This window comes from Pleurodeles waltl, chromosome 1_1 (genome assembly GCF_031143425.1).
Source record: "Pleurodeles waltl isolate 20211129_DDA chromosome 1_1, aPleWal1.hap1.20221129, whole genome shotgun sequence".
NCBI lineage: Eukaryota > Metazoa > Chordata > Amphibia > Caudata > Salamandridae > Pleurodeles > Pleurodeles waltl.
This window is the reverse complement of record NC_090436.1, coordinates 786,134,399-786,151,033: the sequence shown is the minus strand read 5'-3', so window position 1 is coordinate 786,151,033 and position 16,635 is coordinate 786,134,399.

Sequence of the window (16,635 nt, the reverse complement as noted above, 5' to 3'; positions counted from 1 at the left end):
ATATCCAAGTCACCTGTTGTGAATATTTTTGGGATTGTTCCATTTCTTCTGAGGATTCAGCACTTGAGGGATCCCATACACTCTATTTCATCCATGATTTGTGTATTTTCCTCATACAAATAAGATTTATACTTCTGTTCCTCTGGATATTTTCCTTGGATGTATTTCAGGGAATGCATTATCCATTTAAGACCTTACAGGGCATGATGTTTTGATAAGGTGCTTCCTCTTTATAGCTCTAGTGACAATAGGCTGTGGTCTGATGTGGATGTGAGATTCTTCAAAAGTAATTTTCGTCTCTTCACACAATGTCTGCTATAACCTTTTTTTTTTTAGGTCTTGCTCGAGACAGGTTTAGCTGTCAGCTAGGATAATGTAACAATAAAAAACAAACTAAAGGAAAGTAAAATGTAAATGGAGCTTGACTTTAAAATGTTGAATCGCTTTTTTATGGGATCTGACCAATTGACTGGCCAGTAACTGTTTGAAGTGACAAAGCGGGATAGATCTCCAGTCCCTAGAAATGACTTTCTAGGCTGTTTTCCAGAGGTCATTTGATTATCAAAAAGAAATATACTGAGAGGCAGTTGTGGTGAACCCATTTTGACCCCACAGCAGGAACAGCTGCAAGCACATCAGTGACAACAGCTATCACAGCAATACACACAGCTGTCACCACAAGAGGGACTTCATTGGCAATCTCACTTGTCACTGAGACAGGTGCAACAGCAGTTGCCAGCAAGGCAGGACCAATGGCAGTGAGCACAGATGTGACCACAGGAAAGACCACATCTACCACCATAACAAGGACAACAGCAGCATCTACTGCCACAACAGCAGGCAATACAGCATTGACAACCATTGCCACAACCGCAGGAACCACAGTAGCAACAATATCTGTTACCATAGAAGTGTTGTCAGCTGCCGCTGTGGCAGGGACCGTTGCTGCAAGCACAGCAGATACCAGCATCAACCAGAGCTGCCAGTACAACAGCAATAATAGCATTTATCACAGAAGGGACCACAGACAGCAGCTACAACTGTAGCCACTATCACAGTAGCAACATCCACTGTAACAAAAGTTGCAAGCACAGAAGAGACTGTAGCAATGTCTTACACACATCAGGATCCACAAGTAGCCACCACAAGAAGGGAAGCAGTAGTGATCAAAGCTATGGATCGCAGTTTCCATCACAGTAGGTCAAGAAGAGCAACAGCTGCTAGCATAGCACTCACAACATGACTGACAACAGCTACATCAACTAAAAGGACCATGGTAGCAACCACAGTTGTGACCACAGCAGAAACTATGTGTCACCACACCAGTGACAACAGCAGCAACACCTCCCAGCAGTAGAGATCACAGCTGCTGCAACACTAAGGGCAACAGCAGCAACTACAGCTGCCACAATGGTAGGGACCACGACAGCATCCACATCTGCCAACACAGCAGGAACAGAAGAAACAGTTATCACATCAGCAGTTAACACAACAAGACCACAGATGTCACATTGGTAGCGACATCTGCCACAGCATCACGGACCACAGCAGCAGTCCCCACAACAGCATCTGCCCGCAATTGAGGGAAAACAGCAGGGACTGCAAGTGTAAGCACTGATCAAAAAAGTGGTAAGTGAAATGCTTGAATTCATCTCAGCCACATTATCATCCATCTTTTTATACACTGAGCCATTACAGACAGGGACCAGTCATATGCATATCAGTCTTGGTCCTGCTCCAGCATGAACAGCTCAGTTCCAACTTCTAAGCTGAGTACCCTTTGAATTAAAACATCAGCATCCCCACACCAGTCTTGGCTCACATCATTGAGGTACAGCTCAGGTCCTGTTGAAAAGCATATGGTCTACAAATTCTCTTACCTACAACACTTAAGGCGCCTCACTGAGAAGCACTAACAAACATTGGCAACGCCAATAGTTCTGGCTTTAATGTGCCTCTTCGTTAAAACAAATGCATACAAAATGTGCAGACTATTTGTGCATCACCTCTGTGCAACCTCTTTCTGTGCCTTCTTTCTCTGTGCAATGTTTTTTATTCCTTGGGTTTGCAGTGCCCTGCAGCAACCGTGAGACAGTATAAATAGTCTGAGCAACGGAACATGCCTATATTTGCATGCAATAGCATATAAGACCAGGCCTAGTGGCTTTGGCAATATCTGTTGCCATTAAAACCGGCACAACATTTCCGGTTGTAATTGGTGTCTTAAAGCATAACTTGGGTAACAAAAGTCCCTTTTCTCTCCATCATAATTCTAAAGTAGACTTGTATATTCAACCTCCAGGCAGAAGAATTTCTGCACAAATAGTCCTTGTGCTTTCTTCAATAGAGGGAAATCGTCCCAATTTGCATGGGAATTGACGTGGTCACTGATACCATTTTATTTACCAATGCTAACCAAGCTGTACTGCTTCTGACGTATTAAGTCTCATTTTCATACTTGGCATTAGCAAATGAGAGTTTGCAAATAGGTTGCTTAGCAAAGGAAAGTTTACATTTCTGTAACATTGTGATTGGCCCACGGTATGCCCCTCTGCTCCCCCATATTTAAATTATTTTTAGGGGCATCCCTATGTCTCATATATTGGCCTTTCCTGGTGTGCACACCACTCAACCCCTCTTTGCCATGACATCAGTGAGGTGGGTTGTCTCTCTCCACTGGCAAGTGACGTCTCTCTTCGCCATCAAACAAGCTACCCCAATGAAATTTCTTTCAGAGCATGGTCCCCCAAGTTCCTTCAGTAGGCCCAGCACTTCCACCTGGGGATCCAAATCAATCGGGTGATCTAACTTCACTGAGATCTCACGACCCACCCAGCCCCAAAAGGAGCATAAAGCTGAGCAATCCCAGGCCACTTGGTAGAAGTCAGCATCAGGGAAAGAGCAGCGTGTACATACGGCCTGTGTTGATCACCTCATATGTTGTATGAGATGCGGAGTCAAATAGCTTGCATGAAGGTAGTCAATTTAGATAATTCACACCCACAATGATATCGCCAATACCCTTGGTGCCAGTCATGCCTCCCTCCAATCATCTTCATTGACCTCGCTCGACCAACTTTCCCACTTCTGCTGAAGAGCAGGAAAACCATCTGGGGTGTTGATAAACAGTGAATGATAGAACACTGATATGGCTCCTTTACCCAGACGCCCATAAAGATTTTTGCCTTGAGCAGGTTATGTTCAGGGATTCGGGTGTCTTGTGGGAGGTGAACTCACAAGGCATGCTGCAACTGGAGAAGTCATACTTTTGTATGGGATAGGATGTAGTGGTCCCTTAATACCTGAAAGAACATGAGGGTTCCTCCTCGGTGAACATCCAATAGGTATGTAATTCCTATCTGGTCCCATTGAGCAAAGCCCTTAAGGCTGGAGACCTGTTGAAGCCAAGTGCCCCGCCACAAGGGAGTCAACTCTGTCAGGTGGAGGTCCCACCGGATTAGGTGAAATGCCACCCTCCAGCAGAGCACCGCCATCCAAGTACAGGATGGTGGTGTTAGGGGCATTCGGCTCCCATAGAGCAAGTCAAGAAGTCCCTCAAACCCCAATAAATGAAGTTCCAAGCGGTAAGCAGGATTGTCCCCCTCACCTCTCCTGAACCAATCATTTATGGGCACAAGGTGGGCCGCCAGATAACAGCCATAAATGTCAGTCATACCAAGGCCACAGTCAAAAGGAGACTTCTGTGCTGAATTAAATGTCACTAGATTTCACCCACCTGCCCATGCAAAAGATGTCAGCTTCGAGGTCAAGTAGTGGAACCATCCCCAGGGAATTGGATAAGGATAGTTTGTTAGAATGCATAAATACTGCGGGAGGCACATCATTTTAAAGACTGTGATATGTCCCATTGGGTTAAGAGGCAATCCGCTCCACCTGTGCAGTTCCATATCCAGTGTCAAAACCAGGGGTCAAAAGTTACGGGATCAGGTCAAGTCTGGGATCATGAGATATGAACCCCCAGGTAGACAAAGGAATTTCGACGGACTGGTATGTCGAGGCACCAGTATTGCCCTGCAGTCTCCCCGGCTACCTCCACCAGCAGGGATTTACGTGCATTGACCTGTAAAAAAGAGGCCTCCCTGTACTAAAGGATGATCTCCAGACATCGAGGGCCAGTGGCTTGGGGGTCGCTGAGGAAGACAAGTATATTGTCAGCATACAGGGCTATCCGGTCCTCAAACCCACTCTCAGATTGCCAGCCCGAGATCTGAACGCAGCAATATATCAGGTGTACCAGGGGCTCAATGGCCAGGAATAACAGCGGCGGGGACAGCGATATCCCTGGTGTGTACCTCTGTGGATTAGAAATGGGGGGGACATAACTCCTTTGACTCAGACCTGAGCCATGGGGGTGTTGTATAGGAGGTGCACTGTTCTCCAGAATGATGGTCCGAATCTCACTCGCTTTTTTGTAACGTCAAATGTGCATGTCTCCTGAAGCCCAAACAATAGTCATGAAGTAGCGGTTTCATTGGTGTCTCTAAATGAAAAACCAATTAATTTGGTGCATATGCACTTTTCTATTAATAACGTGGATCCTCTTGTCACTGTATTCTGTGACTCACAGACTATTGATTTTTTTTTAATAAACTTGTTGAGGCTTCAAGTAGGCGTGAGATCGGATTTGTCTTCAATATTTACTCGGTGCTAGGCTCGGCTGAAGACAGGGACTTGGGTTAGACCGGGATCGACATGATCACTTCAAGGGCCCAAGGCGAGGAGAGATTTTCCAACGGAGAACAGGGTTGAGTGTGGCCCTGCACTCTACCTTCCAATCAAGTCAAGCAGCATTAACAACTAAAGGTACTTTAAGAATTTTGAAGCCTGAGCATGTTTATCAGTTTTTTTTTTTTTTTTTTTAAAGAAGACTAGAGATTGTCATCTGGGCATATAATAATAGGGAAGTTAGGTTTAGGTGGGTACAGGTGATTCCCTGGAAATAGACGTGTGAATGCAATCCATTGTATAGAGCAGGTGGTTCTAGAATAATGTGGAAAGGGGAGAGAGGCAAGACGCCAGGAACCTAGCACCAAGCCTAGTGGACATTTTTGCAAGCAAGAAGTCAGCGGACAAATGTTAAAGCTACTTTCCTAATCCGCCTTCAAGATTTAAAACAGAAAAGATCTACTGAAAGGAAAGTACCTTTAAACCAAAAAGTCAAAATAATCAGGGAAAAGACTGAACGTCTAAGTGTAAGATAGATAAGAGCGATGGCCAGTCTTCCTAAATTGGTAAGAGGAAGCTAGTAAACATAAACATGAGTCTCATGATGCAAGAGAGGCTCAAATTCTAAGTTACCCAGCTCAGGGACAGGGTTAGGGATAAAACCACTAATACCTCGCCTCCCCATATTTATACCCCTAAATCCCTTTCGAAAACTTAGAACAGACAGACAAGGAGGAGGATATGCTAGATATCTTAGGTTTCTCCCTGCTGACGGCAGACACCAGAGGTGCTCCAGCACCAGTACCTAGAAGCAGGGCCTTGCTAGCAGGCCCTCCAGCAGGAGGGGCCCAGCAAAAAACGCACATGCCAGCACAGTGTATACAGTGAATGTGGTGAGTGCAGTGAGACAAGTGGCTGATGGCGAAGTGCTAGAGGACAGCGCAGCCTACATGCAGCAAGAGACTCCATCGTAACACACACTTCCCCTGGGAACTGCTGTGCACCATAAAAGACTGAAGCTAGGCATCAGCCTTGCGGGGCACGCAGCCTGACTATAACCCTTGATAGTCTAAGTCATACTGCTCGACAATGACCAAGAGAACTTGGGAGAAACCATTGAAAGGACGGACATACTCCCTTGGCCCGTCATGTAGATAGTGATATATATTTACATTTTTATTTGCATTGTTTTTCTATAGCTCCTCTTCTCCAAATCGTATTACAGAGCTTTACACATAACCATAACTACATATGCAAGATATACTTATGTAGTAATATGAAGGTTTAACAAAATGAAAACTATTGAATTTGAAGGGGGGGTTCTTTGTGAAGCAAATGTGGGGGAGGGAAGGATGGATAGAGTAGGCAGGAATTAGAAGTGGATAAATCAGCATGACAGCATCTTTTAAGGATAAAAGGTATAAGGTGCAGTAAGAACGTGTGCCTCAAATTGATTTGCAAGTGTTAGGTGTCATAGACTTCGTGTGAGTGAAGTAAACAAAACAGCCATGATGAAATACTTGAATTAATCTCAGGCACTGGTAATTACTTGGGCCGCATCACAGCCAATCATTATTTTGTCCCAGATTAGACCCAGCTCTACGTAAATCGGTCTTGGTCCTGCTACTATAGGAGCAGTCCAGCCCAAACTACCAAGCCGTCTTTGAAGTGGAACACAAACAACCTAACCCCAGACCAGTTCTGACCAGTTTGGGCCTCTTCATTCAGGTGCAGCTTGATTGCACAGGGAGCATGTTTGGGCATACCCATCCCATATAGGACATCACACTGAAGTAAACAAAACAGAAAAGGATGAAATGCTTGAATTAATCTCAGCCACTGGTAATTACTCTGGCCACATGCCAGTCAATCATTATGTTGCTTGCCATGCCACCTCAGATTAGATCCAGTTATATGCAAATCAACTGTGCTCCTCCTCCTATAGGATCAGTCCAACCCTAATTTCCAAGCGAGGCCCTGTCTGGACCTGAACACAAGCAACCCTAGATTGGTTTCACCTTGACTAGGGCTCATCAGTATGGTGTAGCTTGGTTCAGGTGGCATAGTGCCCATTTCTTTCCATCCACTTCAGTTGTGGCGAAGTTAACAAAACAGCAATAGATAGAACGTTTTAATCTCAGCCACTGGTAACTCATGTGTGAATAGTTACGGGATCAGGGGTGGTGCTGTTTTAGGTATTTTGTAAACAGGGAGATATTGAGTCACTATCTGAATGAGAGGATATCTCATGACATCCTTGATTGGATTGTGAAAGGGGAGTTTGCAGGAGCTGAGCCCAAGTATTGTCTTTGAGCTAGGGAGTGTCTGACTTTTGAGTGCTTGATAATGAGCGATTGCTAAATGCTTTAATTTCTAGAGCCACCAGAGATTTCAGCAAATTCGTTAGATAGCTAGCTCTGCCAATATGAAACGTTTTGAATGAAATGCAGCATGTTTCGAATTGGATTCCTGCCTCGAGTGAAAGCACATGTAGATACCTCAGGATATGGGTAATGTGGTCAATTTTATGTTTGTCGGTGATCAAATGGGCTGTGCAGGGCAGCCTGAAGGGGCAGGAAGGCTTTCAATAGTGATCACATAGGATGGCATTGCAAATCTACATTGAACATTATGAGGCTCAGCGTTGAGCTGATCATTTGTGAGCATATACATTTTCATTGACAGACAGTAATTTGGGCTAGCTTGTTAACTGGTGTTTTAAATGACAGTGTTCTATGAATGATGAAGCCCAATGACGTTGCTGTCGTGGAGGGATTGGCTTAGCATACGTAGTCTGTCATTGTAATGAAGGCCGAATCAATGCATTTGATGGAGTTGCATGATATTAATAAGAATTCCGTTTTCTGAGGATTCAGTTTTGAGAAGTTTTCAGATGCCCAGAAGAAAATCTTTTCCATGTTTCTTTTGAGAGTTATAACGTACTCTACTGGGGGGTATCGCCCACATAATAATGACGTTTGGTGCCCAGGTTTCTCTAAGATTTGATTTTGTGGTTCCACATAAAGATTAGGCTAAAATGGAACCCAGAGGGACCCCAATTAATAATTATTAAAGTCTGGACATACAGGATTAGTCAGAGAGAAATGTTTTAAATGAGCAGAACACTGTATCCTGTAAGCCCACTCTGCAGTCAGACCTTTGCAGGAGAATGTTATGCTCAATTGCTGAATGCTACCATCAGGTCAAGTAGAATTAAATGCTGTTATCTCCTTTATCAAGCATTTGCAGCATGCCATCGAGGACCTATATAGTTGCTGATAATTCCCAATATGTCTTTTTGCCTTTGAGGGAGTTCTTGGTACCAGGAGAGGAAGGGTTACCATTCATGTTCCCAGGTCCCCTTTGGACCTTGTCAGTATTACAAAAAATTACCTAGCATCTGTGAAAATCCAAGGAGTATCTATTTATTGCTTCAGAATGTATGTGTGTGTTATAAGCCTAACTGGGCCAATGTGAACCAACTGTTGTGATTTATGGTACCTACTTAAAATTGATTAATGGAAAAGGGTGGAGGGCCACAATATGCCCTGGATGAGACTGCTGCCCTTGCAGTCACAAGCAATGTGTTAATAAAGTGCTGTAATTAAGGTGTGTCCAGTTAAGACTGAGTGGACCAAAATTTCAACTTGTAAGAAAACAAAGGGGAATCCCATAATGAAAATGTCACTTACCCAGTGTACATCTGTTCGTGGCATCAGTCGCAGTAGATTCGCATGTTCTGCAATAGCTCGCCATCTGGTGTTGGGCCGGAGTGTTACAAGTTGTTTTTCTTCGAAGAAGTCTTTCGAGTCACGGGACCGAGTGACTCCTCCTTTTGTCTCCATTGCGCATGGGCGTCGACTCCATCTTCGATTGTTTTTCCCCGCAGAGGGTGAGGTAGGAGTTGAATTGTAGTAATAGTGCCCATGCAATGGAGTGACTAAGTATGCACCTATTTAAGGTTGAGATGATACATATATAAATAATTGAAGGTAACTTCCAAACTGCTACAGGCTTCCGGGGAGGCGGGTGGGCACATGCGAATCTACTGCGACTGATGCCACGAACAGATGTACACTGGGTAAGTGACATTTTCAGTTCGATGGCATCTGTCGCTGTAGATACGCATGTTCTGCATAGACTAGTAAGCAGTTATTTCCCCAAAAGCGGTGGATCAGCCTGTAGGAGTGGAAGTAGTCTGAAATAATGTCCTTAATACGGCTTGACCTACTGTGGCTTGTTGTGCGGATAACACGTCTACACAGTAGTGCTTGGTGAATGTGTGAGGCGTAGACCATGTGGCTGCCTTACATATTTCTTGCATTGGGATGTTTCCTAGAAAGGCCATGGTAGCACCTTTCTTTCTGGTTGAGTGTGCCCTTGGTGTAATGGGCAGCTGTCGTTTAGCTTTAAGGTAGCAGATTTGGATGCATTTAACTATCCATCTGGCTATACCTTGTTTTGAAATTGGGTTTCCTGCATGAGGTTTTTGAAATGCAATAAAGAGTTGTTTAGTCTTTCTGATGTTTTTTGTTCTGTCAATGTAATACATCAATGCTCTTTTGACATATAATGTATGTAGTGCCCTTTCAGCTACGGTATCTGGCTGTGGAAAGAACACTGGAAGTTCCACTGTTTGATTTAGATGGAACGGTGAAATAACCTTTGGCAAAAATTTAGGATTGGTCCTTAGGACGACTTTATTTTTGTGTAGTTGTATAAAAGGTTCCTGTATAGTAAACGCCTGAATCTCGCTTACTCTTCTCAGGGAAGTAATGGCGATGAGAAATGCCACCTTCCAGGTTAGGAACTGTATGTCGCAGGAGTGCATGGGTTCAAAAGGTGGACCCATAAGTCTAGTTAGGACAACATTTAGGTTCCATGAAGGAACAGGTAGTGTTCTTGGTGGTATAATTCTCCTAAGGCCCTCCATGAATGCTTTAATGACTGGTATTTTATATAGGGAAGTTGAATAGGTAGTCTGCAGGTATGCAGATATTGCTGCAAGGTGAATCTTAATGGAAGAGAAAGCTAGGTTAGATTTTTGTAAGTGAAGCAAGTAACCCACTACATGTTCTGGAGTTGTGTGTAATGGTTGTATTTGATTAATATGGCAGTAGCAAACAAACCTCTTCCATTTACTTGCATAGCAGTGCCTGGTGGATGGCCTTCTTGCTTGTTTTATGACTTCCATACATTCTTGGGTAAGTTGTAAGTGCCCGAATTCTAGGATTTCAGGAGCCAGATTGCTAGATTCAGCGATGCTGGATCTGGGTGTCTGATCTTTTGGTTGTGCTGTGTCAACAGATCTGGCCTGTTGGGCAATTTGATGCAGGGTACCACTGATAGGTCTAGTAGCGTTGTGTACCAGGGTTGCCTTGCCCAAGTTGGTGCTATCAATATGAGTTTGAGTTTGCTTTGACTGAGTTTGTTTACCAGGTAAGGAAGGAGAGGGAGAGGAGGAAAAGCGTAAGCAAATATCCCTGACCAGTTCATCCATAGGGCATTGCCTTGGGATTGTTTGTGTGGGTATCTGGATGCGAAGTTTTGGCATTTTGCGTTCTCCCTTGTCGCAAACAAGTCTATCTGAGGTGTTCCCCAGAGTTTGAAATAAGTGTTCAGAATTTGGGGGTGAATTTCCCATTCGTGGACCTGTTGGTGATCTCGAGAGAGATTGTCTGCGAGTTGATTTTGTATCCCTGGTATAAACTGTGCAATTAGGCGAATTTGGTTGTGAATTGCCCAATGCCAAATTTTTTGTGCTAGCAGGCTTAACTGCGTGGAGTGCGTCCCCCCCTGCTTGTTTAGATAATACATTGTTGTCATGTTGTCTGTTTTGACGAGAATGTATTTGTGAACTATTATTGGTTGGAAAGCCTTTAGTGCTTGAAAAACTGCTAGAAGTTCTAGGTGATTGATATGCAGTTTTGTTTGATGTACGTTCCATTGTCCTTGTATGCTGTGTTGATCGAGGTGTGCTCCCCACCCTGTCATGGAAGCATCTGTTATTACGTATTGTGGCACTGGGTCTTGGAAAGGCCGCCCCTTGTTTAAATTTATGTTGTTCCACCACAGAAGCGAGAGGTAAGTTTGGCGGTCTATTAACACCAGATCTAAAAGTTGACCCTGTGCTTGAGACCACTGTGATGCTAGGCATTGTTGTAAGGGCCTCATGTGCAGTCTTGCGTTTGGGACAATGGCTATGCATGATGACATCATGCCTAGGAGTTGTAATACCATCTTTGCCTGTATCTTTTGTGTTGGATACATGCGTTGTATGATGGTGTTGAAATTTTGAATTCTTTGTGGACTTGGAGTGGCTACTCCTTTTGATGTGTTTATTATGGCTCCCAGGTATTGTTGTACCTTGCGTGGCAGAATTTTGGATTTTGTGAAATTGACGGTGAACCCTAGTTTGAAGAGGGTTTGTATGATCTGATTTGTGTGATTTGAGCACTGTTTGAACGAATGGGCCTTGATTAGCCAGTCGTCCAAATATGGGAACACATGTATTTGCTGCCTTCTTATGTGTGCAGCGACTACCGCTAGACATTTGGTAAAGACTCTTGGTGCGGTTGTTAATCCGAAAGGCAGTACCTTGAATTGGTAATGTATTCCTTTGAATACAAACCTTAGGTATTTCCTGTGCGATGGGTGTATTGGTATATGGAAATAAGCATCCTTGAGGTCTAAAGTTGCCATGTAGTCGTGTAGTTTTAGCAATGGCAATACTTCTTGTAGTGTGACCATGTGGAAGTGGTCTGATTTGATGAAAGTGTTCACTACTCTGAGGTCTAGGATTGGTCTCAGTGTTTTGTCCTTCTTTGGTATCAGAAAGTACAGTGAGTAAACTCCTGTGTTTATTTGTGTGTTTGGCACTAATTCGATTGCATTCTTTTGCAATAGTGCCTGCACTTCTATCTCCAGGAGATTGGAATGGTGTGTTGTTAAATTCTGTGCTTTTGGTGGTATGTTTGGAGGGAATTGTAGAAATTCTATGCAATAACCATGTTGGATAATTGCTAGAACCCAAGTGTCTGTAGTGATTTCCTCCCATGCTTTGTAATAATGGCCTATTCTTCCCCCCACTGGTGTTGTGTGGAGGGGGTGAGTGACCTGTGAGTCACTGTTTAGTAGTAGGGGCTTTGGGGCTTTGAAATCTTCCTCTATTTCTAGGGAATTGCCCTCCTCTATATTGTCCCCGAAAACCTCCTCTATACTGTCCCTGGTAACTGGACGGTGTGGCTTGTGAGGTGCTGGCTTGTGTGCTTTGACCTCGAAACCCCCCTCGAAAGGGCGTTTTACGGAATGTGCTGTAATTCCCTCTGCTCTGCGGGGAGTAGAGTGCGCCCATGGCTTTGGCAGTGTCCGTATCTTTTTTGAGTTTCTCAATCGCTGTGTCCACTTCTGGACCGAACAGTTCTTTTTCATTAAAAGGCATATTGAGAACTGCTTGTTGAATCTCTGGTTTAAATCCAGACGTTCGGAGCCATGCATGCCTTCTGATAGTTACAGATGTATTAATTGTCCGTGCAGCTGTATCTGCAGCGTCCATGGAGGAGCGGATCTGGTTGTTGGAAATGGTCTGTCCCTCCTCAACCACTTGTTTTGCCCTATTTTGTAAGTCCTTGGGCAGATGTTCAATGAGATGTTGCATCTCGTCCCAGTGGGCTCTGTCATAGCGCGCAAGTAGTGCCTGGGAGTTCGCGATGCGCCACTGGTTTGCAGCTTGTGCTGCGACTCTTTTACCAGCTGCATCGAACTTGCGGCTTTCTTTATCTGGGGGTGGTGCATCTCCAGATGTGTGAGAGTTGGCCCTTTTCCTAGCTGCTCCTACAACGACAGAGTCTGGTGGCAGCTGTGTAGTGATGAAAGCCGGGTCTGTAGGAGGCGCCTTATACTTTTTTTCCACCCTTGGTGTGATTGCCCTACTTTTGACCGGCTCCTTAAAGATGTCTTTTGCGTGCCGGAGCATACCAGGGAGCATAGGCAGGCTTTGGTAGGAGCTGTGGGTGGAGGAGAGGGTGTTGAATAAGAAATCATCCTCGACCTGTTCTGAGTGGAGGCTTACGTTGTGAAATTGTGCTGCTCTAGCCACCACTTGAGAATACGCGGTGCTGTCTTCTGGTGGAGATGGCTTTGTAGGGTATGCCTCCGGACTGTTATCTGACACTGGGGCGTCGTATAGGTCCCATGCGTCCTGATCTTGGTCACCCTGGCTCATGGTGGTGTGAGCTGGGGAGTGTGATGGAGTTTGTGCTGGTGAGACGTTAATCACAGGCGGAGGAGAGGGTGGTGGGGTAACTCTTTTCACCACTTTTGGTTGTGGTGTCTGTTCCGTCTGGAACTCCAACCTTCTCTTTCTCCTAATGGGGGGAAGGGTGCTTATTTTTCCTGTCCCCTGCTGTATGAAGATACGCTTTTGCGTATGGTCCACATCAGTTGCTTGCAGCTCTTCCTCAAACCTATGCTTCTGCATTTGGGAGGTTAGCGAGTGCTCTTCTGTATAAGAGCCTGAAGCTGGGTCGCTTGCAGTTTGTTTCGGCATCGAAACCCTGTCTGCGTGTTTTTTCGGCTCCGAGGTGACTCTTTTCTTTTTCGGGGCCGAAACCTCTCGGCGTCGATCTGTTTCGGTGCCGCTGTCTCGGCGTCGAGCCGTGTCGGCACCGGCATCTCGGTGTCGAGGCTTGTCTCCAGCACTTTCTCGGTCCCGAGATGGCTGCGTGCCGGTGTCTCGACCGGAGTCGGACGATCTCGGCACTGTTTGGGCCTTTTTCGGTGCCGACGGGCGGTCACCGAATTTATGGGTGGAGCCATGGCCTGGTGGCAGTGGCGTCCCCTGGGCCTTGTAAATGTTTCTCTGTGTGGTTTTCGACGTCTTACTCACGGTTTGTGTATCGTCGAATCCTTCGGAGTCTGAGTCTTGGATCGAGAAGGTACCTTCTTCCTGTTCCTCGAACTCCCGTTGGGCTGTCGGTGCGGACGCCATCTGAAGTCTTCTGGCTCGACGGTCTCTGAGTGTTTTTCGGGACCGGAACGCACGACAGGCCTCGCAGGTGTCTTCGCTGTGCTCAGGTGACAGGCACAGGTTGCAGACCAAGTGTTGGTCTGTGTAAGGGTACTTATTGTGGCATTTGGGGCAGAAACGGAACGGGGTCCGTTCCATCGGCGTTCTTCAGCACGCGGTCGGGCCGACCAGGCCCCGACGGAGGATCGAAAAACTACCCCGAAGGGCACCGGAGCTCTTCGATCTTCGATGCGGTGTGGAATCAAAGTACGCCGATCCCGAACGCAACAATACCGACGAAAATCTTCCGAAATTAGCTAATTTTCCGTTCCGAAACTCGGAGCGACAGGAACACGTCCGAACCCGATGGCGGAAAAAAAACAATCGAAGATGGAGTCGACGCCCATGCGCAATGGAGACAAAAGGAGGAGTCACTCGGTCCCGTGACTCGAAAGACTTCTTCGAAGAAAAACAACTTGTAACACTCCGGCCCAACACCAGATGGCGAGCTATTGCAGAACATGCGTATCTACAGCGACAGATGCCATCGAACTTGGTATTTAGATTGATTAGGAGACCCGTTTGAGAGAGATTGTGGTATTACACAACCTTTTGAGAAAGTACAAGAAGCAGTAGGTGCTGCTTTTGCTCAGGGTCTGGTACCTAAGATCCAGGAGCAACCTAACTCCAGCAAATGCGGGACCCATTACATTGCAAATGCTCGTTTCCTGGTTAAATGTGCTCTCTGGCTTAGCTATCAGTGTCCTGTTTGCCAGTCAATATCACAGCTCAGTAGTTTTTACTATCCTTCTAACAAGGATATTCTTACTGTTGTGCCCAGGGCCTGTGGTGAGTGTTGCACAAAGAAATGCTTGGATTTTCAAGATTCACGTGCAACTTGCATGTAGTACATGACTGCCTCCCTTGTGCCTGGGTTTTGCAAAGCACATTCTGCAGCATTGGAAGTCTTTTGGGGAAAAGCTAGTAGTGTTATGCATTGGTTGAAGTAAACAAAATGACATTACCTTTGGTAGGAATTTGGGGTATGTTCTCATCATCACCTTATCCTTATTTTTGGTTATGCATGGTTCATGCACTGAGTGCCTATAGCTCACTCACTCTTCCTTAATGATGTGCTTGCCACTAGAAAGGCTGTCTTTAGTAAGAGTGCTTAAGTAAGGTTTTATGCGTGGGTTGTAAATAGTGGCTTCATTAGACCAGTGCATAGTCCCATCTGGTTTAATGGACTCCTTCCTGCATGCAGATTCCCTTAGCTCTCTCCATAAATCTTTTGAGTGGAAGTGATTAGACTTGTTTAGCATGTAAACCCTTCAGATGTGCTGCTTAGTGGACAAATGAGCCCTTCATTAAGTGTAAGTCAGGTTACAAGTCAGTTAGACTAATTATGATTGCATAGTTGTGTATGCACTTCTGAACCTTATTAGCCTGGCACCATGACAAGGGTCTTCTCTACTTTTGGGCATAACACGCCTAGTGGAAGGCCACCATGCTTCTTAGATGGGCTTCTCTAGCAGCTCTGGTTGAATGATTTCTTGACATCTCATGAACCAAGTCAATGGCAGGAGTTACACTGGATTTGGATGAATACTTTCCCTACCTGCATTATGAGGATATCCTTGTGCAGCGGTAGCTCTACAAAATTTAGTTTTGACAGCTGCGAGAACCAGAGGTGTTATGGCCTCCTGGAGGCAATCAAAATGGAGGTTATGATGGAAGCTGTGAGGTTTTCCAGGACCACTGGAATTAGTGGTACTGGGCGAAAATAACATGCACAAATAAACCCATACCAGTTAATCAACAGAGCATTCCCTAGTGACAGCGGGAGGCTGATGCCTGGACACGAGGACTAGCATTTTGCATTTTCTGATCTACTTGTAGTGTTTCTTCGAGGGAGAAAATTGTGTTTGCTAAAGATTTTTTTTTAACTACCACTAGTGAGAACTGCTTCTTTGCCTACCTAGCTCATCTGTGTGTGTTTTCTATCCCTGGGACTTGGCCTGCTGGAAAGAGAATGTTTCTTGTGATGGCTCGCCTGCCGATGATTTGTGCCAATTTTGATAATGGGTGAGAGACTGTTCCTCCACCCTTGTTCAGGCAGAACATTGCAGTTTTGTTGCCAGATAGTATTTGTTCTCTTGTTCAAAATTTGGCTTTGAAAAGCTTTCAAGGCTAAGGCCCCCATATAGTTGAAATATCTGGGTGCTTGCTGAACAATCCCCTTAACTTCAGATTACCTTGGTGTGCATCCAGCTCACATGTAATGCATCGGTTATGACGGCCTGCAGAAGGTGTTTACTGAACAGTCTCCAACATTCAACATATTCTCCTGCTTTCCACCATTTTATTTCCTTGTTGACGTGGTTAGCTACAATCATTAGACGGTCCCAATTTCCCTTTGTTTGCGGCCATTGGTTGTTTAGACAGGTCTTATAGAAGTGTTGTGTTTGGTAATTGGGTGAATGCAGGAGGCTATAATCGCCAACGGATTGATTCCTGTTCTCCCTGTCAGACACAGACGTCTGGTAAAGGTAAGCCTGGTTCAGCGTTGCCTGCAGTCTCTTTAGGGTTGGGTAGACCGTTGCCTTCTCTTTGTTCAAATCCGCTCCAAGGAATGCTTTGTTTGTTATCAGGAAGGATTCACCAAGAACCTCTGCTGGTGTACAAGTTACCACCTTTTGTATGTTGTAATGTGCTTTCCTTTACCAGCCAACCATCTAGGCAGGGATACTCATGTATGACTTAATTTTTCTTTAGACATGCTGCTACCTCTACTAGTGTTCAGATAAAGACTGTGGGTGCAGGCTTTATTCCACAAGGTAACACTTTTGATTGATAATGAACTCCCTTCTTCATAAACCTGAGAAATTTCCTATAGGTAGGATGTATCCGGGTGTGAAAGTAGGTGCCTTTCAAATCTATAG